At 38.6% G+C, this 23,703-nt stretch overlaps 1 protein-coding gene across 2 annotated transcripts in view; it reads right to left on the bottom strand.

The window, feature by feature from the left end:
• Positions 1–5,495: 5,495 nt before the first annotated feature.
• LOC126470245 (polycomb protein Scm) overlaps positions 5,496–23,703 on the bottom strand; it is a 216,823-nt gene continuing 198,615 nt past the window's right edge. For both annotated transcript variants that reach the window (XM_050097954.1, XM_050097955.1), the window contains exon 15: positions 5,496–7,056. The gene's annotated coding sequence lies outside the window, so the exon portion shown is untranslated. The remainder of the gene's footprint in view (positions 7,057–23,703) is intronic.

Raw genomic sequence — 23,703 nt, 5'->3', positions numbered from 1 at the left:
AATACCTGATTTTGTTCCTGACATAGGAATAATCATGTACAAACACAACTTTCAGAAGCATGGAGAAAAGTTGCAAGATTTTTCAGAAACTTTATAACTAACATAATCCATTTCTGTTACAATCACCATTATACTATGTGGCTGTGACACTGAATAAGTGCATACCTGAGGTAAATAATTCAAATGAATCTGATAGTCCAATTAAAAACAAAAATAAACACACACAACATAAAGGTGGACTTTAAATCAGAATACTTTATTCACATAAAACTTAAAACTCTGATCCTTCCAAAGAACAGGAAGGTAGATATAAAGCACTCAATACTGACTTCTCTTCATATTTTATCAAGGAAAAAAACTTGCTTATTCATGTTAAAAGCTTGTACTACAATAGTAAGCAGACATGCAAATCTGCTGTGATGGCTCTTGAAATAAAACTTATATAAGTAGCACAAATTGGAGAAAATGACAATTTGTGAAATAATTATAGTCAATAGACTAAGAAATCAAATTATAGCTTGAAACTATTAAATCTCAGTTACATCTTATGTTGCACTTTCATCTAAATGAATATAGCTTCCATTAATAACAAATAGGCATTCTACATTTACATCTACAATTTCAAACAATATACATTTGAATTCAGGCAACTTAATACTTCTCTTGTTAAGTTTATTTTTATGAAGTGAATTCAGTGCAGATCTTACAGTTACAAAATGTGAAAATATATGCCCGACTCTTAGTTTTTCTATGATTATCACAGTTCAGTATCTACACATCCTGTAGTTTTGTAACAAACATAAAATGATTTATAAACCAAAGTATATTAAAACTTTCAACTTCTCTTTGACTGTGGATTCTCACTGCAGCTGATAAACACATCTACCATAACTAGATACTCGGATAGCAGTGCACATATTTTTAACTGAAAATGAGTATATACTGGCTACTGCTTTCTGAGCTTACTTCACTGATAACCTTGTCAGAATCTGGCCCATTACATTTGTAAGCATACCAGGAAAGATTCATGGCCATTCTGAACATTTGATGTTAGTCCAATCAATTAAACATGCCACAATCTCAACTTTATATATGATATTTTTAGTGCAGATAGCTCTATTAATCTTTACAGTATCACAGTTCTGTGCATGTACCAATCTACAATTAATATTTAATATCATTAAGCAGATCCTGGACACACATTTATATGCTGAGAATAAATGTTTAAAAAATATGGATGAGATGCTTGCATGGTCCTTTGTGAGGAGAAAATACCCTTACGTTTCTGCGAAACTATAAGACACTGAACACACTATCTAGGTTAACTCTTCAACCTTCTTTTCAATGAGTTATGTCCCACATGTTATTAGATAGTCTAGAGAATTAAGTGTTGGTTACACTTTTGTGAAGTGATTGTTTCGGTATCTGAAATCAACACCAACTGCAGAATATTGCCATGAGAATAGCTGGAATGATATGTGCAGTATGATATTAGGAGGGCATCCCACTGTAGCGAATGAGTGTATCACACCAATCAAGGTGATTGTCGTGCCAGTCATAATACAAATTAACAAATGAGATGTGACAATACCTGTCAGCATAAGCATTTAAAGGACAAGGTACACCAAGGGCATCATCTTCTTATAGAACTATCATTTTATATTTGAGATCTTTGTTATTTATGTTTTGGATTATTACATTATCAGAATTCAGGTACAGAGCAATGGAGCAGTAAATATGCACAGCTTAATTCCGTGAAACCTTTTTCACACTACATTCTCATTTTTATTGTTTTTATTCGTACTGGTTCATCAGGTACTTTATACCACAAGTTCTACCATATGCTCAGTCTGTCATGTCAGATGTAGTGCATGGATTGTGCTGCTTATCATTTGCATATGAAAGCTAAGTTTGCTGTTTTTCACAACTTCTATAACTCATAACTTTTGTTCTTTGGGGCCCACAGTGCAAAATATGTCTTTTAATTCTATAACTCGTATCATGATCTGGTAAACACCATTATCTCTCACACACCTGGAGTTGAGTTGGGTTGATTTGGGGGAAGAGACCAAACTGCGAGGTCATCGTCCTCAAAAAAATGGCTCTGAGCACTATGGGACTCAACTGCTGTGGTCATCAGTCCCCTAGAACTTAGAACTACTTAAACCTAACTAACCTAAGGACATCACACACACCCATGCCCGAGGGAGGATTCGAACCTGCGACCGTAGCAGTAGCGCGGCTCCGGACTGGAGCGCCTAGAACCGCACGGCCACCGCGGCCGGCCATCGTCCTCAGCGGATTAGGGAAGGATGGGGAAGGAAGTCAGCTGTGCCCTTTCAAAGGAACCATCCCAGTATTTGCCTGAAGCGATTTAGGGAAATCACGGAAAATCTAAATCAGGATGGCCAAATGCGGGATTGAACCGTCGTCCTCCCGAATGCGAGTCCAGTGTGCTAACCACTGCGCCACCTCACTCGGTACACATCTGGAGTACTTTGCCAAGTACACAGGAACTCATTTCTTGACTATTAATTGCACAAGCTATGTACGCCCTTGCTTTTATATTTTTGCAGTATGTTATCCAAAGTCAGTGTGTCATGTTGCAAATGCAGTGAGATAAATCTAAATTAGTAATTCTTCAGAAATACTAATTTTGTTTGACATTATTTATCAAAGTATAGCTGGACCTGTGTGCTGGACACAATGCTCACTAAATGAGCCAAACAATAAGATCGAAATAAGTAAATATATATTACTTTGATAAAATGAAAGCAATAGAGATGACAGTTTAACATCATACTTATGTCAGGATCACTGGAGATGCAGTGAAAGCTTAGCTGGGCAAGTATGGGTACAGAAATTGGCCATAACCTTGCTGAAACAACCATCTCAGCATTTGTCTAATGTAATTTATGACACCCAGTAAACTCAATACATATTGCAGAGATGCTGATTATTTTGGTAATTCCTGCTATGCCATATAAAAAGTTTTCAAGAAACACTAAAATATATTATAATGAAATATTGTCATACATATGCAAATAATTTAATTTTTTACAAGTCTCAAAGACATTTTCCATGTGTGTGCTCCGAAGTTGTACGGACAATATATTCCTAAAGTAATATGGTGGATTTGGAGGGTACTTATTGAAATCAAAGGCTTTCTGTATCTTCTCCATGGCACATACTGAACATCTGTAGCTACTTTAAGAGAAAACATTTTAAAGGCTTCCTGGTCTTATAAATCTATGTTTCAATATTCATAAGGATACAGTGTCTTCAAAACATCCTTAATTTATCTTTTGATTTCATCTGTTTAAATTGTATAAATGTAATTATACAACTGGGTCTTTACTGTTGTGTATTATATGGATGAATGAAAAACCAAAGATTACTTTGTACATTTCTGTCTGTAGTCCTTAATTCTGTAGTACCAGCCAATTTACAAATGCCCTTTGTTGAGATATCTTTCCTTCAGAGCATAATGCAGTTTTCTTTTCCTTAGAATCTATATAATTTCCAGATTCTCTCCACTGTGCTGCATTATTTTTATGCACTTCAGCCACATGGGTACTTTTTGTCATCTCCATTAATACAGTTATCATTTTTTTGCTGTTAGAAAAATTACTTTCATTGAAACATATCGCTCACCACATTTTGTTACTCTGATGTTGTCCAAGCATCTCAAGTTATAAGGAATGCAGTGCATTTTGCAGTGACCAACAGAGTGCTAATGCCATGTTTTAATGCTACTAATAGTACTTAATTAACTTTTTGCAGCAGTACTACTTTCTTTTTCTTATTACATTGTGTACCTTCTCTCTGCTTAAAAGTTTTTCATAATCCAACATTTTATCATCTTGTATGACTGAAGTCATAACTTGCCATTATCTATTCATCATTTTCTTTTCTTTTTCGTTTGTGTAACTAATGCTCTAAATAGATAATGAAATAACACCAATTCTATTGACAAGAATAAAGCAACGCAAATTCATAGCTAACACCACTCCATAATTTTGAGATTCATTAGTTCCTTTTGCAGTTTTTGACACGTTGGAGCATCCTCTCCATTTCTCTCTGGATTTCCGCCATCCCCCGAAGAACACTACAAAGACCTAATTTACTGACTGATTTTACACACATTTAACTGGTGAAATAACATGAAGGAAGGAAGATTAGTGTTTAATGTCCTGTCAACTTCAAGGTCATTACAGATGGAGCACAAGCTCAGAATGTTCCAGGTTTGGGGATAGAGATTGTCTGTGTCCTTTCAAAGGAAACAACACGGCATTTGCCAGGAGCAATTTAGGGAAATTGTGGAAAACCTAAATATGGATGGCTAGACATGGATTTGAACCGTTGTTCTCCTGAGTGAGAGTCCAGTGTGCTATCCACCGTGCCACCTTGCTCGGTGTGATGTAACACACACACAGACATCTACATCTGTCAAGTAAAGCTAACAAACCTATTTAGGTATTGTTCTTGGACTTCCTCAGCCACAAATATGACTTACTTGTGTCTGACGGAATAGAATACAGGTCTGTCTTTCCTTTCCATTTCGAGCACAAAATAAAATTGTCAAAAAGATACACAGAAAACAGAACAGTAAGAACTGAGATATACACAGTGTTTACTGAAAGTCACACTGTTGTCCTTTTACAGGATTTTTGTTTTTGTTTACATACAATACACAGACGATTATTTCTGTACATACAATCTGAAACATCAGGAGATACCTGATACCTACAGAAGCTTCTGGATTACTGTCAAAGTTACTCCCACTTTTATCCTGTCAGTTTCTGTAATGTGAAACATCCGTATTTGTATCTTTACTTCATTCTTACTCGTAATGTGTGGTTACAAACTCTGTACTACGTTGTGTTTATACTGCAGCCTTTGCATGTAAATGCGGTGCACATGGCCACTCAAAGTTGATTTGTGGAACAATGGCCAGTTCAGAAAAGATGCATACCACATCCTGACAATAATAAAAAAAAAATAATAATAATAGTGATTATTACAGTAGTAGTAGTAGTAGTAGTAGTAGTAGTAGTAGTACTAGTAGTTGTAGTTGTTAAGAGTTTCTTTGATGTATTTAAAAAATCTATAATGCATTTTCAAGTTTACTTCCTAAAAAAATGAAATTTCTACCTCTCTCTTCAATTTAAAGATTTCCTGAAGATATAGTCCACACACACACACACACACACACACACACACACACACACACACACACACACACACGAACTTGCACAAATATGCACTGCTCAATACATGTCGAGCAAATCATTAATCATTTGAATATTATTCCAGCTTGGTAAGCCCTACCACAAACCCAGAAAACTTGTTCCTGGCTAAACTGAATGCATTGCTATTATAACCTATTCTCCCCTCTTTGACTATGACATACAACATATAAAAAAACATAAAAAAGAAAGTGCTAGAACAAAAAAGGCAAAGACAGGCTATGATATAACTAATAACAAAGGAAAGAAATCAACACAGTATTTTATTTGAAGTCTCACTTTTTTTTTTACAGGAAGTTCCCCAATTAGAAGTAGGAAGAATGTAATGTGTGAAGGATATGTACCTTAACAGATCAGGTAACTTTTGATATCTGCAGATTGTTTAACTCAATGCAAAAGCTACTCATGTATGTACGTCATCAGTTTCTGTGAAAAGAAATATCCACATTTTTTCATAGAGTTGTGTTTGCACCTTCATGTCCCTCTTATTCATAATTTTTGGCAGCCATCTCTCTCCTAAGATGAGCTTCCACCATACTGTAGGCTTACACATAAATGTGGTGCACATGTGACATAGAACACACAAGGCCAATGTGCAGCAGAAAGGCTTGCTTAAGAAACAGGACCATACAATGGCAACAATAAAAGAGCCAAATACATATAAATATTATCCCCCAAACTGCAAAAAAGAGAAAGGGAGGAGAGGAAATAGTAGACCTTTTTTTCAGTTCATCTAACATTTTTGTGATCCATCATCAACCTATTCAAATATTATTCCTACCTTGGACTTCCCATGACTCAAATGCAACTTGCTTCTGTCCATCTGAATAAAATGTGGTTCTACCACTGTCTGTCATTCTCATTGTGAGAAAGGAATAAAATACACAAAAATTAAAAACAACATGTAAGAAAAAAAAAAAATGGAGCACATAGAATCCTATTCAAGTTTACACGAATGTTCATATTTCTATATCCACAAATCAAGCTCAAAAAATATAATGTACATGATCAACAAATTATAACAATGTAGACAATTTTTTTTAATTATCACAAACAATAATGTGAAAAATTCTGAGCTCTTCAAACCACAAGTTTCATACCCAAGTAAAATATATAATCTTTAAACTGTCCATTACTCAATCTACAGTGAGAAATGTTAAGACAAATATTTTAATTACAGTAAAAAATTAAAATATGAGTAACAGAAATGGGCACTCGGATATCTGGCATTCAGTGACGAGGCCAGCCTCTACACAGTTCTGCTTGCTGTATTAATAAAACTCCACATACCTACTCAGAATTTTGGTTCATCATAATTAGTATTCCTGTAATGCATTACTTGTGCTGTATTTCAAAATACATACACATTTCACCAATGATAATCACCTAAGGTGTCCTTGAAATTACTGTTTCGATTTATAACGGTCATCATCAATCAACATGTAAAATAAATTATCCATGGAGCTATTCTGAACAGTGCACCATTGGCTTCAATTATAATAAAATAATTATATGTATCTATAAAAATTAAAAAATCTGAAAACAGACAAAATGGCCAAATGGTTGCCATAGACATACATACAAAAATTTGTTAACACAAACTACTCCTCTCATACTGAGATAGGCTTCAGTTCCTTATGGGCTATGGTGTACAAACATGCAGATTGATGACATATGTGCACAAAAACAAAATTTTCCTTATTTCTGTAGGTTCTCTTCTTCAGGCACATGAGCTGCCATCACACTACAACTAAGCTGCAATGATATACAAGTTTGCTTCAAGGCTTTCTTTACTGACCACAGTATCCTGGAAAGCAATGAGAAAGTCAAGTATTAATATATGTTCTGTGCAAAGATGAGATCACAATAGCATTTCTTAGTACATCATAAGTTGCTCAAATAACTGGAATTCCTAAAAAAAAAAAAAAAAAAAAAAAAAAAAAAAAAAAAAAAAAAAAAAAAAAAAAAAACACCAACAACAACGGAAGGTGGCAGAATGGAGGAATGTGGTGAGAAGGGGGAAAAAAGAGAGGGGGAAGGGGGGGAGAGAGAGAGGGAGGGATAAACTAAAGCAGTTAAAAAATATATATATTTCATTATTCTGTTTGATCTTACAAGGGGAGAGCACAACTTAGGAAATTCGGATTGGAATGAAGCTTGGTTGGCTAGTAATTTAGTTAAAGTGTGTTATTCTGTAGCAGTAGTAAAACATGCTGGCCAGTCAGTACTGAGAAAAGAAATGGTTTCAAAGTTTTACCCACACTTTGTATACCAGTTTAATGAATGCCTGAACCAGTATAAAAATAGCTCATTGGGAGCATGCTTGATTTTTAATCTGCTGATCCGGTTTCAATCTGTACTTCCATCAATTTATTTCTTTGATAATAATTAGAAGTATTTTCAAGTAAAATGAATAACCTAACTATTGTCAACAAAATCATTAATGATTTTATTTTATACATGATCCAACTGTTTGATAGATCCAATGAAACAAATTAAAACTGATATTGTATTTTAAAATAGTTAAATAAAACTTTTATTGCACCTACAACAATTTATCTGGTAGAATAACAATTTATCTGATAGAATAAAAGTAACTTCTTTACATTACAACTGTTTTATATTTTTTACATACACGAATTTGAATGATAATTACTATAAAAAAACTGAAAACAAAAACTATCTTGACATCTGCCACAATTTATAAAAAAGAATTTTTACATGAACAATATTTTTGTGGAAGGTCTGTGCAAAAACATACTCCACTGACATTCATAACAATTCCTCCTCCTTATAAAGTTTGAAAGCATACCAGGCATATGGGATCATTTCATTAAATATTGGTGATCACACTTGATGATGTACTGTTAATTCTTTTTTTATACAGTCTTTGCAAGAATTTCTCTCTATCATTTTCAGTGAGATATGTACATTTTTGTATACGCTTTACTGGATTTTTTAATTGATGATAGGAGTACAATTTGAGGGAATCACTTTAATTGTGCATGCTGGTAACTTTTCCTCATCTTGAAAGTGCTAATTATATAATTCAGGCTTTGGACACTCCAAGAGTCAATACTCAACAGGAGCTTTTCTTTCCCCATATAAAGCATTGGACAATTGTTAAGGAATTAGGTGAACATTCCTGTTGTTAGCTTTCTAGATTTTGATGGCATCATTACAACATCGAATATTTTTGAGAATATTTGTTTACTGTGTGCTGAAATCAAGGGCTAAATTTACCAGTTACTTCTTGCAAACAAACAAATACTTTGGTTAGCAATTTCCTAGACAAGAGTTAAAGAATATTGTGCGGTGTATGTATGTGTAACTTTATTCATGTCGTGCTTTTGTTTAAAGATTGTTTTTGCTCCTTTTTTCACAAAAGTGATCTGTTATAATTTACTTGTCTGGTCAGTGTTAATAATGAAATTTTTATTGGTAGTAGGTATTAATTTCAATGTCTGCATATGAAAAATCTCTACAGATGCCAAGGTTTTTTCTAAAGCTGTGGTTTCTTTTTCTGAAATAAATTTTCTCACTTTTCATTGACAAATCCCATGCTTACATTTTAACTTCTTGACCCATCTCAGAGACTTTAAACTCAAAATCTGCAAACTGCTCTGCTGCTGCCAAGGTCCAGGGTTGCAAATCCCATGCATTCACTTGTTGATAACTTCCTCCAGATTCAAAAAACGATCATATGTCCAGCAATTGATAATTGCATACTTGTGAGACTGAATCCCACCTTTTTCATTGTGTGTGTGTGTGTGTGTGTGTGTGTGTGTGTGTGTGTGTGTGTGTGGATCTGATGGGCGCCCAATGGTGAGGTCATCAGCAACCTTACACCAAACAAACAAATGTGGAGATGAACTAAAAGTATTGTACACACATGCACTCAAAATGACCACACAGTCACTCTGTATCATGTGCACACTCACACGCACTAAAACCAATTTGAAGGGAAGAGAGCTAATCAAGAAATTAAAACACAGAGAAAACAAAACACACATGAACTAAAACAAAAGCACAGGGAAATGTGACTGGCTGACACCCTTTGACACATTAAGAACATCTCACTGAAATCTTGTTAAGAATGTTGGACAGTTCACAAAACTTTAAAACCCTAAGCACATTCGTTTGATCATTACATCAAATAGAGGACAGATCCGGTGGCAAACCCGCCGCAGTCTGATCCAGTCCAATAAAATGTGGCGCACCGTGATCTGCGTGCCACGAGCACCACACATTGGAGGGTCCTCTTGCTGTGGCCTATGCGAAGATGAGTAAGAAGTACCTCGTCTCACTGATGTGGCTGAAAGGAAGTACTCTACGTCTGAGTTGTGGGCTTGGTGACACTGAGCTTGTTATCAGCCACTGCCAGCCACTTGTCTTCCCATCGACACATGACTTTGTACTTCAACAGTAAGGTGATAGCATGCAGTGGGATAGCACACTGAAATACCAGGGGATCATGACACGCCTCCTTGGCTGCTCGATCCACCCTTTAATTCCCCACAATTCCAATGTGCCCAGGTACCCAGCAGAAAGACACCGCCTTCCCCAGGCTTTATAGTTGTAGGAGGGTATCCTGAATATTCTTGGTTACTGTATCTGCTGGGTACAAACATTGGAGAAAGTAAAGGGCACTCAGAGAATCTGAGCAGATGAGAAATCTAACACTGAGAGAACGTCTCATCCACTCCAGTGCTCGCAAGATTGCATATAATTCTGTGTTGAAGTCTGGAGACAGTCTGAGCTTGAAGACATGAGCCGGGAAAATGACAGAGCAACAAGAGAGTCCCCCTGCTTGGACCCATCCGTAAAAACAACTTTATGGTTATGGTACTCAGGTAAAATAACAGAGAATAGTGCATTAAAAATGGAAGCAGAAGTGCTCTCTCTCTCCTGTAACACACCAAATCTAAAATCATTCTGGGCCTCTCCAGTAATCAGGGCGGCAGATTGTTAAAAACCTGGATTTGTGGTCATACTGGTTCCACACAGAGTGACTCCAGCACACGCTGCACACGGATGCCAAATGGCATCATGGCTCGTGGACGGTTGGTAAAAAGGCATTCCAGAGGTGGAAGAGCAACAGTATGGTGTATGAGTGAAATTGGAGCTGCAGGGAACTTACATGTCTGACGCACCATGAGGAGCTGGCACCACATGGTAAGTGGCAGTTCCCCCGCCTCAGCACATATGCTAGGTATGGGACAGGTCCGATAAGCACCTGTGGCCAGGTGAATCCCCTCATGATGGACAGCGTCAATGACCCACAAGTAAGAGGGCCTCACTAACCCATACACCGTGCAACCATAGTCCAGCAGCAAATGCACAAAAGCCGATAAAACTGAAGGATTTCAGGTCTCTCAGGTGTGGTAACCACGACAATCAGGATCTTTAAAACGTAGGATGGTGTCCCTCATATTCAAGGAAGACGAATTAAAAATACAATGAGAACGATTAAATTGAACACACACACACACACACACACACACACACACACACACAGACACACACCTGCAGAAAACTGGAAGCCCATCTTTGCAGCCCATTCCTCTAATCTCTGCACTGTAAGTTGCAACTGACGGCTCGCCATTGCAACAATGGAGGAGGAACAGAAAACAGCAAAATCGTCTACAAATATGGAGCACTGTACAGGACTCCTTACTGTAGGTGATACTGTTGATGGCTAGGCAATGAGGGTAACACTTAAAACACTGCCCTGACGAACACCATTCTCCTGCTCAAATTGATCAGACAGTGTGTCACGAACTCGAGTCCTAAAAAACCGCTGAGACAGGAAAGACCATATGAAGATGGAGAAGTGGCCACAAAAGCCCCACTGATGCAGTAGTGCAAGAATACAGTGTCTCCAAGTAGTATCGTATGCCTTACTTACATCGAAGAATATGTCGATACAGTGATACTTACAGAGGAAAGCCTGCTGAATAGCTACCTCTAGGAGGGTTAGATTGTTGACAATGGACTGAAATCTTAGGAATCCACACTGAGAGTGGCTAAGGAGTTGCCTGGTCTCTAACAACCAGACCAGACGATGGTTAACCATTTGCTCCAGGGTCTTTCCTACACAGCTCATTAAGGCGATACTCCGATAACTACTGGGACATGTGCAGTCCTTTCTTGGTTTGAGGAGAGTGATCAGAATTGCCTCCCTCCAAGAGTTGGGGAAGTTGCCTGTCTGCCATATTAGACTAAGACATTTGAGGAGGATTTCGTCTGAAGCCGCTGGCAAATGTCTAAGCATGCAGTACCAGATTTGGTCACGACCGAGTGAAGTGTAATGAATCTCAGTCTGGGCTGATTCACCACATGGAGAAGGTGGAGCTGTAGGCCTCGAAACTGTTGGACCTGAAGTCCAACTTTTCCCTCTCTACAGTAGCATGATAGTGACGAAATGCCAAATTGTAGCATGCATTGGCAGTATTTTGTGCAAAATGTTCAGCCAGCGTCTGAGTAATGTCTCTGGGTGTTGTTTGGAGGCACCCTGTTTCAGCATTGCTGCTATCGGTAAACAGATGCGTTTACCAGAAATCCTCCGGATGGCTTCCCATACCTTTATAGAAGAAGTGGAATGATTGATGCAGTCCAGGAACGCTTGCCATGACCTTTTCTTACCCTCCCTAATGATGCATTGAGCCTTGGCCCTCGCGACTCGAAAGGCCCTAAGGTTGTCTGCTGTCGGTCAGTATTTAAAATTTTGAACAGCCACACACCTTTCCTGGATCACAGAATGGCATTCATCTGTCTGGTACTGGTCACCTCCTAAGATGACCTGAGGACATGTGGGATAGAGAAGTCAGGGCTACAACGGATCACTCATGTGATATGGTCCACCCATCCTTGGACGCTGTTGCAGTGTTTAAACACAGCCAGCCGGCTGAAACACATTCAGTTAGTCCTGCTGACTATACACTTTGGGGACTTAATTTCAGGTGGTGAGCCATTTAGTAGGTGAAGGCGATTTGGGACGTGGTCACTGGAATGAAGGTCATCAATGACCTCGCACTGAACAGAGTCGGCGAGGGCGGGAGAACGGAAAGAGAGGTTGATGGCTGAGAATGACCCAGTAACAGTAGAGAAATGTGTGTGAGTACCCATGATGAGGACGTACAGCTCATGAGACGTCATGAGGTCCTCCAAAACCTGACCCCGAGGGCAAGTATTGGTTGAGCTCCACAGGCCATGATAGGCATTGAAGTCTCCCAGGAGGAGGAATGGTCATGGGAGTTGTGTGATAAGATCCATGAGAGCCTCAGAGTCTACTGCATCTTGCAGACATAAATACAGTGAGCAAACAGTGATCCTTCAACACGCATGAATTTGAACTGCAGTTGCTTGCAGGTCAGTAGCTAAGGGGAGAGCAGAGGAGTGGTGCGCATTAGTGACAAACACTGCAACACCGCCCTTGGCCCTTTCCCCCAATAGGTCATCCTTACAGTATAGTGTGTATCCCTGCAGCACAGGGACATCTGTATCTTTAAAATGAGTTTCTTGTGAACAAAAGCACAAGGGAAATATCTGTGCTAAGAGTTTCAGGTCCTCCACATGAGTCCTGAAACTATTCATGTTCCACTGTCGTATGGAAGCCATGTCATCGGTGCAGTTTTAATTTACTCCTATCTTTGCACCGGGGAGCTGAAGCACTTTAAGAGCGAGGGGGAGTGGAGGGGCTGCCTGGATCCAAGGCATCTCACTCCACGATATCCTTCTCAGCAGTCATATGGAAAAGAATGACGTCCAACAGTACTCGCGGCAGCTTTTGACCTGAACGTCATGAGCCTTTCTCTGCACCCTGTCCCTTCGAGGATGAGAGGGCAAAAGGGCATTGAGAGGCTCTCTGCTTTCCTTGTACCTTCTGTATGCAGACTGGTCTTTCCTGGTGCAGATGCCTGGATTGCTTTGTCCTTGCTCTTTTTCCCTTGACATATACACATGCAAGTAAAGGTGCTTGTGGTAAATACAGGCACACTAGGCATCGTCTGTGTCGAAGCATCCGCCTTGGGAATAGTTTTCTGCACCATGGAAGAATATGAAGTGGCAAAGGCAGGGAGTTTTGTTGCCTTATATTGTTTTTGGGCTTCAGCATAGGGAATCTGCTTGGTCACTTTTATCTCCTATATTTTAAATACTTCAGCAAAAACACGGCAGCCTCGTCTTGACAGTGGGTGGTTACCAGAGCAGTTGATGCAGGTCGGTGGAATGAGCAGTCAGTCCCAGCGTCATGAGCAGCTTTTCTGCAGTTCCCGCAGATTGCTTCACCTCCATAACACATGGTTGTGTGGTCAAAAATTTATAGCACCGCATTGGGTTTGGAATGTATGGCCGAACATTAAGCCAAAAGAACCCCGCCATAAAATGTTCAGGCAGTGTCAGAAAATTGAATGTGACAATGAAAGTGGCAGTCTTTTCAGTTGCACCATTATTCCTGCACGTTTGTTGCTCCACATCGACTATTCCCTGGGATGCCCATTCTTGCTTCAGTTCTGCTATGTCGATGTTCGTGATATTTCGGCAAGTGACAATGCCCTTACTTGAGTGGAGAGAGGTGTGCATCTCAACAATGATACAGCCATCCAATTCCTGCGATTTCTTAAGAAGGTCTACCTTCTTTGAACTGTTAGTTTTGACCAACAATGAGCCATTACGCAATATTTCTATAGATTTTAATTTTCCAGCAAGGCCTTCCAACCCCTTATGGATATAAAAGGGGGACACTTTTTCAGAAGTCCCCTCCTTTGTCTTTGTCACCAGAAACACATTGTTATTCATGACTCCATGAGCCCTGTTACTGCAGTCGAAAGTATTCTTAGTATCAGGAGGACTAACCCCTTTCATTCTTTTGGATGAATGAGTGTAAATACTCCCAGGCGATACACCATTCCTGCTGGGAGTAGAAGAAGATGATTTCGAGGGTTCCATCTCAGTCCAACAAGCAGCTAGGGAAACCATTCCCAGGGTCCATTCAGACAGAGCCCCACATGCCTGAGTAAGCCTTATACAACTGAGGTGCAGCAGGTTCGCTAGTGGTTGCCCGCTAACGACTGTTCCGCCTCAACAGCCAAGCATCCCATCAGCGCACAGCACACCTTGCGATTGAGGGTTTTTTATATAGGTTTATCCTATCCTTGTGATTCAGGCGGTCAAGCCAAGATCTCCGTTCCCTGAGACACACAACGTTCCACTGCCGTGTTGTGCGGTGGTCGCTGAAGCATACCCAGAGCTTACTGTGACAGGGGATTGATGGCGCTTACCAGTCCCCAGCTCACGAACCCCGAGGTCACCAAATCCATACCCAGCAAATCAATGCTGAGCCCCTGAGGGCCTTTTTCATTTTTTCTTCCCATTTGGATATTTATTCCTTCTTTTTCAACTGGATGCATCCTTTGTGCAGTGTTCGTAGATCCCATGTACAATGTGCCTTTGCAATATTTACATTTACAAAATAATACAGCAATATTTACTACAGAATACAGAGAGAGAGAGAGAGAGAGAGAGAGAGAGAGAGAGATTCCGTCTTTCTTCTTTTTTTCCCTTCTGGTTTGTATTCACTTGGTGCGCTATTATGTTGAATTTTTTTGAAAGGTTCCTCAACATAGTTTTCATTTTCATGGATGAGTTCTTCATCTGTAACAAATAATTATTCAGCCAGCATGTCCATCGTATGCTTCATAACAAATTGAAGTTGAAGATTCCAGCGCAATCAAATCATCATCAGTCAGCATGCTTATGTAATGAACAACTACCTCTCTCAACAATAATTTCGACTTTTCAGTGTATAATGAGTCTTGGTAATTTCATCTCCAACTTCTGATATACTCATTAAGATACATATTCACTTCAACAAGCTTTAGCAATACACACATTCCGACCTCGGCAATATTCCAGAAAGAACTGGCACATGCATTGGAGTTTATTCAGTACAACCAGTTAAAATGTAGAATGTGGCAATGTACTGTTGTGTGTGGGTATTATTATTTGAATGGTTCCCATAGCATCTTGGATATATGAAACATCTGCCTATCAACAATGGATCAACAATTAAACTCTTCCATAGAATAAAAATGTTAAAAAAGTTATAATGAACAACCCGCCTTTCCCATATGATAATAGTTAAAAAACTAATGAATTTTTAATGACAATAATACAATATTAATATTTACGTCTCTTCTAGGCAGAACCAAGTGGAAGTTAAAGAACACATCATCAACCTGTGATCTATTAGTCACTGCCTTCTGGATCTTAAGAGTGGACAGAGTTTCAAAAATTCTTTGTGGAATCCATGTTGGTTCCTATATAGATTTCTCTTCCCCAAAAAGGTAACAACATGGGATCATGAAAAGTGTTCCATAATTCAACAGCAAATTGATGTCAGTATTATAGACATATAGTTATGCACATCTGTCTGACGACTCTTACTGAATAAGAGAAAACTTCACTGCTCCAGCAACCTATGGTGAAATGCTTCCAGAAGGAGGCATGCCCAATTGAAAAGGAGATATTCGCTGTAGTGGCATCATATGTAACCCCAGGGGTTGAATGTGTTTGTCAAAAGGTGGTATGGTGGTATTCCCAGTTGCAAAAGCACAGTTAACGGCTTCGCAGCAATTTCCTCAATTTTGGAGAGTTGTTCCCGTAGTTCAGTGCATGATGGATTCCTTCCAATCAGCACAAAGAAGGGGAACATGCTTCACAAATTTATTGCAGCATGAACGAGGTGTATGGAAAACAATATCTCACATGGTGCACAATATGCTTGTGGTGTGGGCATTATGAGGTGGGATTTGTAAACATCAAGGATATGCTACGCTCTAGGCAGGCACATGCTGTTACCACCAGTGCTATGATGGAGGTGCTTATATGGATGAATTGTTGTATCACCATACGTGACATTACTGTTGAACTGCCTGCTAACACTGTGCATAACATACTCCACGGGAAGCTTCGTTATGGAAAACTTTAGGCACAGTGATTGCCCAACCATCTTTCACAGAATCAGAAGACTGTGTGTTTCCTTGACCCATCTATTGAGATATGCAGTGCAAGGAAAAGATTTCATTGCTCAGAATTTTGCATGTAATGAAATGTAGTATCACCACTTTGACCCTGCCTTCGAATGAATGAGCATGTAGTGACAGTGTCCTGGCTCCCCTTGTCCAAAAACACCCTAATCTGCCCTGAAGGCCAGAAAAGTGATGCTCAGTCTCTTTTTCGATGAAGAAGGACCTCTGATCTTTACTTATTGACTAGCTACCACAGTTAATGCTGAGCAGTACAGTAACATGCTGCTGAGGCTACAAAGAACAAACACAGGGGCAAGCTCTCAAATGGGATTGTGCTTCTCCAGAACAATGCTACGCCACATGTGGTCAAGAACATCCTCGAGTTCCTTCAAAAATTTTGTGGGAAGTCCTGGAAGATCTTCCTTACAGCCCTGACAACTCTCCACGTGACTCACATATCTTTGCCCCCTTATGAAAGGTTAGAGGTTCACTTGTGACAATGAAGTGCAGAACACCATGGAAAGCCGAATCCACTAGCAATCCAGGAGTTTCTACACTGGAGCAATCCACTGCCTTCCTATGCACTGGTGTCAGAATATCAATGTCAGTCGCAATTATGTATAGTTGTACTGCTCCACATGACCTGTACTTGTAAAACTATTAAAATTTATTTCCTTTTCACTTGGGCTTACATTATATTTTGCATAATCTATATAAAAGCATAAAGGTATCCTTTATCAGGGTGTATATGTGGACAAGAAAAAAAAATTCCCAGATTTTTCCTGGATTTCCAGGTTAAAAATACATTTTCTCCTGGGTGAAGAAAAACCATCTCCAAATTAATATTGGAAGGGATTATTTGTAATCCAGAGAACAAGAACTCTTCAGAAAATTTGCACTCTTTATTGCTTATTAGCTAATAATTTGATTTTTTTTTGTGTAACATAAAATTAAATATAGGATACATGAAACCAACAAAGACAAGTGACAAGCAAGACAGTACACATTTCTTCAGTCCGTAAGTCCTAGCACTTTTTTCTCTCTAATCTTGCTACAGCTTTACATGGTGTCCTTTCCTTTCTGTGAAAAGATCTATTACTTCATCAAATGTTTTGCCACATGAAAAAATGAAATGTCGTTGTCTAATACTGAAAAAGCTGTTAATACAAACAGTACCCAAGGCTGATGTGGTTTGTCGATCTCATTACGTGTATTTTGTCACTGTCTGCTACATAAAATGAAATAGACCTGTCTAATATTGCAGCAGTTGTAACATGCACCAAATAAACAGACTGTTTTAGCACAAACTGTCACATTTTTTTAACACGACAGAATATAATTCACGAAGTACTAATATCAAATGCCTATCACGCCTACTACAAGCAAAAAGCTTTATGTTTGGAAATAGTTTCACATTTCATTCATGTGGTCCAGCTTCTCAAGCATGAGATCGAAAAGTAGTAGTATGAAATTTTTATATAAATTTGAAATCGTCATATTCTTCCATAATTTGTGTGATGTCCCCGTTTCTTCTCCTTCCTCGCTCTAACAAACAATCTTGTCATCACCAATTCTGTAACTATTCGTGCAAGTGTCAAAACTTATTCTCAAGTTAATTTCACTAACCCTGCCACAATCAACTGCTTAGTCATCCCGCGTTTATTCTCTGGTTAGGTGTTATTATGTGTTCGTACAATGCGTTTTCCATGCTACTCCCAGAGGAGAACTTAGGTGGCCACTACCGGGGTCTGTACAACTGGCTGTGTCCGCCCCCGGTAGCTGAGTGGTCAGCGCAACGGACTGTCAATCCCAAGGGCCCAGGTTTGATTCCCGGCTGGGTCGGAGATTTTCTCCGCTCAGGGACTGGGTGTTATGTTGTCCTAATCATCATCATTTCATCTCCATCGACGTGCAAGTCGCTGAAGTGTCCTCAAATCGCAAGACTTGCACCAGGCGAGCGGTCTACCCGACGGGAGGCCCTCGTCACCACACGACATTATTATTATTATTTCTTTCTTGTATCAGACGTTATGTCTGGTTAAAAATGCAAGGTGATGCGGACCTTGATCAAGCGTGACTTCCTTTTAACTGTACGGTATATGTTACATTGCATTTAGGAACTTTCTGGTAAATGAACAAGTATCAATAATTACAGATTTCTGTAGTTGTATATATAAGTTTGGATGTAGCTGTATTGCATTGACGTACTGGTGGATATTGTGTGGTATGACTCCTGTAGTTGATAGTATAATTGGTATAATGTGAACTTTATCCTGATGCCACATGTCCTTGACTTCCTCAGCCAGTTGGATGTATTTTTCAATTTTTTCCTCTTGTTTTCTTTTGTATATTTGTTGTATTGGGTATGGATATTTCGATTAGTTGTGTTAATTTCTTCTTTTTACCGGTGAGTATGATGTCAGGTTTGTTATGTGGTGTTGTTTTATCTGTTATAATGGTTCTGTTCCAGTATAATTTGTATTCATCGTTCTCCAGTACATTTTGTATGTGGGAATATGCTGTTTTATAAGTTTATGTCGTAAGGCAAGCTGTTGATGTATTATTTTTGCTACATTGTCATGTCTTCTGGGGTATTCTGTATTTGCTAGTATTGTACATCCACTTGTGATGCGATCTACTGTTTCTGTTTGTTGTTTGCAAAGTCTGCATTTATCTGTTGTGATATTGGGATCTTTAATAATATGCTTGCTGTAATATCTGGTGTTTATTGTTTGATCCTGTATTGCAATCATGAATCCTTCTGTCTCACTGTATATATTGCCTTTTCTTAGCCATGTGTTGGATGCGTCTTGATCGATGTGTGGCTGTGTTAGATGATACGGGTCCTTGCTATGTAGTGTTTTCTTTTTCCAATTTACTTTCTTTGTATCTGTTGATGTTATGTGATCTAAAGGGTTGTAGAAGTGGTTATGAAATTGCAGTGGTGTAGCCGGTGTATTTATATGAGTGATTGCTTTATGTATTTTGCTAGTTTCTGCTCATTCTATAAGGAATTTTCTTAAATTGTCTACCTGTCCATAATGTAGGTTTTTTATGTCGATAAATCCCCTTCCTCCTTCCTTTCTGCTTACTGTGAATCTTTCAGTTGCTGAATGTATGTGATGTATTCTATATTTGTGGCATTGTGATCATGTAAGTGTATTGAGTGCTTCTAGGTCTTTGTTACTCCATTTCACTACTCCAAATGAGTAGGTCAATATTGGTATAGCATAAGTATTTATAGCTTTTGTCTTGTTTCTTGCTGTCAATTCTGTTTTCAGTATTTTTGTTAGTCTTTGTCGATATTTTTCTTTTAGTTCTTCTTTAATATTTGTATTATCTATTCCTATTTTTTGTCTGTATCCTAGATATTTATTGGCATCTGTTTTTTCCATCGCTTCTATGCAGTCGCTGTGGTTATCCAATATGTAATCTTCTTGTTTAGTGTGTTTTCCCTTGACTATGCTATTTTTCTTACATTTGTCTGTTCCAAAAGCCATATTTATATCATTGCTGAATACTTCTGTTATCTTTAGTAATTGGTTGAGTTGTTGATTTGTTGCTGCCAGTAGTTTTAGATCATCCATGTATAGCAAATGTGTTATTTTGTATGGGTATGTTCCAGTAATATTATATCCATAATTTGTATTATTTAGCATGTTGGATAGTGGGTTAAGAGCAAGACAGAACCAGAAAGGACTTAATTCCTTGGTATATTCCACACATAATCTGTATTGGCTGTGATGTGATATTATTTGAATTTGTTTGGATATTAAGTGTGGTTTTCCAATTTTTCATTACTCTGTTTAGGAACTGTATCAATTTAGGATCTACTTTGTATATTTCCAATATTTGTAGTAACCATGAGTGGGGTACACTATCAAAAGCTTTTTGGTAATCAATGTATGCATAGTGTAGCGACCATTGTTTAGTTTTAGCTTGATATGTCACCTCTGCATCTATTATCAGTTGCTCTTTACATCCTCGTGCTCCTTTGCAACAGCCTTTTTGTTCTTCATTTATAATTTTGTTCTGTGTTGTATGTGTCATTAATTTCTGTGTAATGACTGAAGTTAATATTTTGTATATTGTTGGTAGGCATGTTATGGGGCGATATTTAGCTGGGTTTGCTGTGTCTGCTTGATCTTTAGGTTTCAGATAAGTTATTCCATGTGTAAGTGTATCAGGGAATGTGTATGGGTCTGCAATGTAACTGTTAAATAATTTAGTTAGATGTGAATGTGTTGAGGTGAATTTCTTTAGCCAGAAATTTGCTATTTTATCTGTTCCTGGGGCTTTCCAATTGTGAGTAGAATTAATTGCTTGGGTGACTTCATGTTGCAAAATGATCACTTCAGGCATTTGTGGTATCATCTTGTATGTATCTATTTCTGCTTGTATCCACCGTGCATGCCTGTTATGTTGTACCGGGTTTGACCATATGTTGCTCCAGAAGTGTTCCATGTCTGTTATGTTTGGTGGATTGTCTATTTTAATGTGTGTGTTATCTATTGTCTGGTAAAATTTCTTTTGGTTTGTGTTGAATGTTTGGTTTTGTTTCCTTCTATTTTCACTTTTTTTGTATCTTCTAAGTCGTTTGGCCAATGCTTGTAATTTCTGCTTCTTTTCATCTAATTGCTCTATCACTTCTTGTTGTGAGATTTTTCGTTTTTTGTCTGATATTTCATTTCTTATAAATTGTGTTAGCTGTCCGATGTCTTTTCTCAGTTTTTCTATTCTGATCTGTAGCCTGTGTTGCCATGCTGGTTTTGTGGGTTTCCTCTGTGTTGGTTGGTTCTGATCTCTGCCTAGTGTGTGTATTTAGTGTAGTGAGTGCTCCTATATGAACCAGTAGTTGTAACTCTTCCATAGTTGTGTTTTCATTTATTTTGTTGTGTATGATTGTATTGATAGTTTTTATTGTTGTTTCGACTTGTGGGTTATTTGGTGATCTATGCAAGAATGTTCTAATGTCTGTATTTGTGTCTTTATATTCTATATATGTCAGCTGAAATTTTTCTTCTATATCTAACATGTGTGTCACTTCGTGTTCTATTTGTGCTTGTTCTGGTGGCTGTCTTAAGAATTCGTTTTCCTCTGACTGTTTAATTGATGCATGTTGTTCTTTGTTTGTTTGCTCTGGGATGTTTTAGTCCATTACTGTATTTTATTCTTCTTATGATTGCACATTATTTTGTTCCAGTATTTGTTGTACTTGCTGTTTGATGTTTTCTAATTCTGACTGGGGGATACTGTTATTTTTGATTATTACACGGATCTGATCAGCTAGTCGTTGTTCTGTTAAAATTTTTAATTCTGGGTATCTGGTAATAAATGTTGTGTATACTTGTGATCTGTATCTAGTTGTGTTGGTTCCTAGGTTTGTTGCTTGGTAATAACAGAACATGAGGTGTCAATTAACTTCATCTGACCATCTCATCCTCTGTCTTTGTTTTCCTTCTAGGGTGGTTGCAGGAAGCATATCCTGGGTGGAGGTTACACTCAACAACCGAGCTAGGTTAATAATTGGCTCCTTTTACCGACCTCCCGACTCAGCAGCATTAGTGGCAGAACAACTGAGAGAAAATTTGGAATACATTTCACATAAATTTCCTCAGCATGTTATAGTCTTAGGTGGAGATTTCAATTTACCAGATATAGACTGGGACACTCAGATGTTTAGGATGGGTGGTAGGGACAGAGCATCGAGTGACATTATACTGAGTGCACTATCCGAAAATTACCTCGAGCAATTAAACAGAGAACCGACTCGTGGAGATAACATCTTGGACCTACTGATAACAAACAGACCCGAACTTTTCGACTCTTTAAGTGCAGAACAGGGAATCAGTGATCATAAGGCCGTTGCAGCATCCCTGAATATGGAAGTTAATAGGAATATAAAAAAAGGGAGGAAGGTTTATCTGTTTAGCAAGAGTAATAGAAGGCAGATTTCAGACTACCTAACAGATCAGAACGAAAATTTCTGTTCCGACACTGACAATGTTGAGTGTTTATGGAAAAAGTTCAAGGCAATCGTAAAATGCGTTTTAGACAGGTACGTGCCGAGTAAAACTGTGAGGGACGGGAAAAACCCACCGTGGTACAACAACAAAGTTAGGAAACTACTGCGAAAGCAAATAGAGCTTCACTCGAAGTTTAAACGCAGCCAAAACCTCTCAGACAAACAGAAGCTATACGATGTCAAAGTTAGCGTAAGGAGGGCTATGTGTGAAGCGTTCAGTGAATTCGAAAGTAAAATTCTATGTACCGTCTCGACAGAAAATCCTAGGAAGTTCTGGTCTTACGTTAAATCAGTAAGTGGCTCGAAACAGCATATCCAGACACTCCGGGATGATGATGGCATTGAAACAGAGGATGACATGCGTAAAGCTGAAATACTAAACACCTTTTTCCAAAGCTGTTTCACAGAGGAAGACCGCACTGCAATTCCTTCTCTAAATCCTCGCACAAACGAAAAAATGGCTGACATCAAAATAAGTGTCCAAGGAATAGAAAAGCAACTGGAATCACTCAATAGAGGAAAGTCCACTGGACCTGACGGGATACCAATTCGATTCTACACAGAGTACGCGAAAGAACTTGCCCCCCTTCTAACAGCCATGTACCGCAAGTCTCTAGAGGAACGGAGGGTTCCAAATGATTGGAAAAGAGCACAGGTAGTCCCAGTCTTCAAGAAGGGTCGTCGAGCAGATGCGCAAAACTATAGACCTATATCTCCGACGTCGATCTGTTGTAGAATTTTAGAACATGTTTTTTGCTCGAGTATCATGTCGTTTTTGGAAACCCAGAATCTACTATGTAGGAATCAACATGGATTCCAGAAACAGCGATCGTGTGAGACCCAACTCGCTTTATTTGTTCATGAGACCCAGAAAATATTAGATACAGGCTCCCAGGTAGATGCTATTTTTCTTGACTTCCGGAAGGCATTCGATACAGTTCCGCACTGTCGCCTGATAAACAAAGTAAGAGCCTATGGAATATCAGACCAGCTGTGTGGCTAGATTGAAGAGTTTTTAGCAAACAGAACACAGCATGTTGTTATCAATGGAGAGACGTCTACAGACGTTAAAGTAACTTCTGGCGTACCACAGGGGAGTGTTATGGGACCATTGCTTTTCACAATATATATAAATGACCTAGTAGATAGTGTCGGAAGTTCCATGCGGCTTTACGCGGATGATGCTGTAGTATACAGAGAAGTTGCAGCATTAGAAAATTGTAGCGAAATGCAGGAAGATCTGCAGCGGATAGGCACTTGGTGCAGGGAGTGGCAACTGTCCCTTAACATAGACAAATGTAATGTATTGCGAATACATAGAAAGAAGGATCCTTTATTGTATGATTATATGATAGCGGAACAAACACTGGTAGCAGTTACTTCTGTAAAATATCTGGGA

This window comes from Schistocerca serialis, chromosome 3 (assembly GCF_023864345.2).
Source record: "Schistocerca serialis cubense isolate TAMUIC-IGC-003099 chromosome 3, iqSchSeri2.2, whole genome shotgun sequence".
Lineage (NCBI taxonomy): Eukaryota > Metazoa > Arthropoda > Insecta > Orthoptera > Acrididae > Schistocerca > Schistocerca serialis.
The sequence above is the reverse complement of the archived record's forward strand: the minus strand, read 5'-3'. Positions and strand labels throughout refer to the sequence as shown.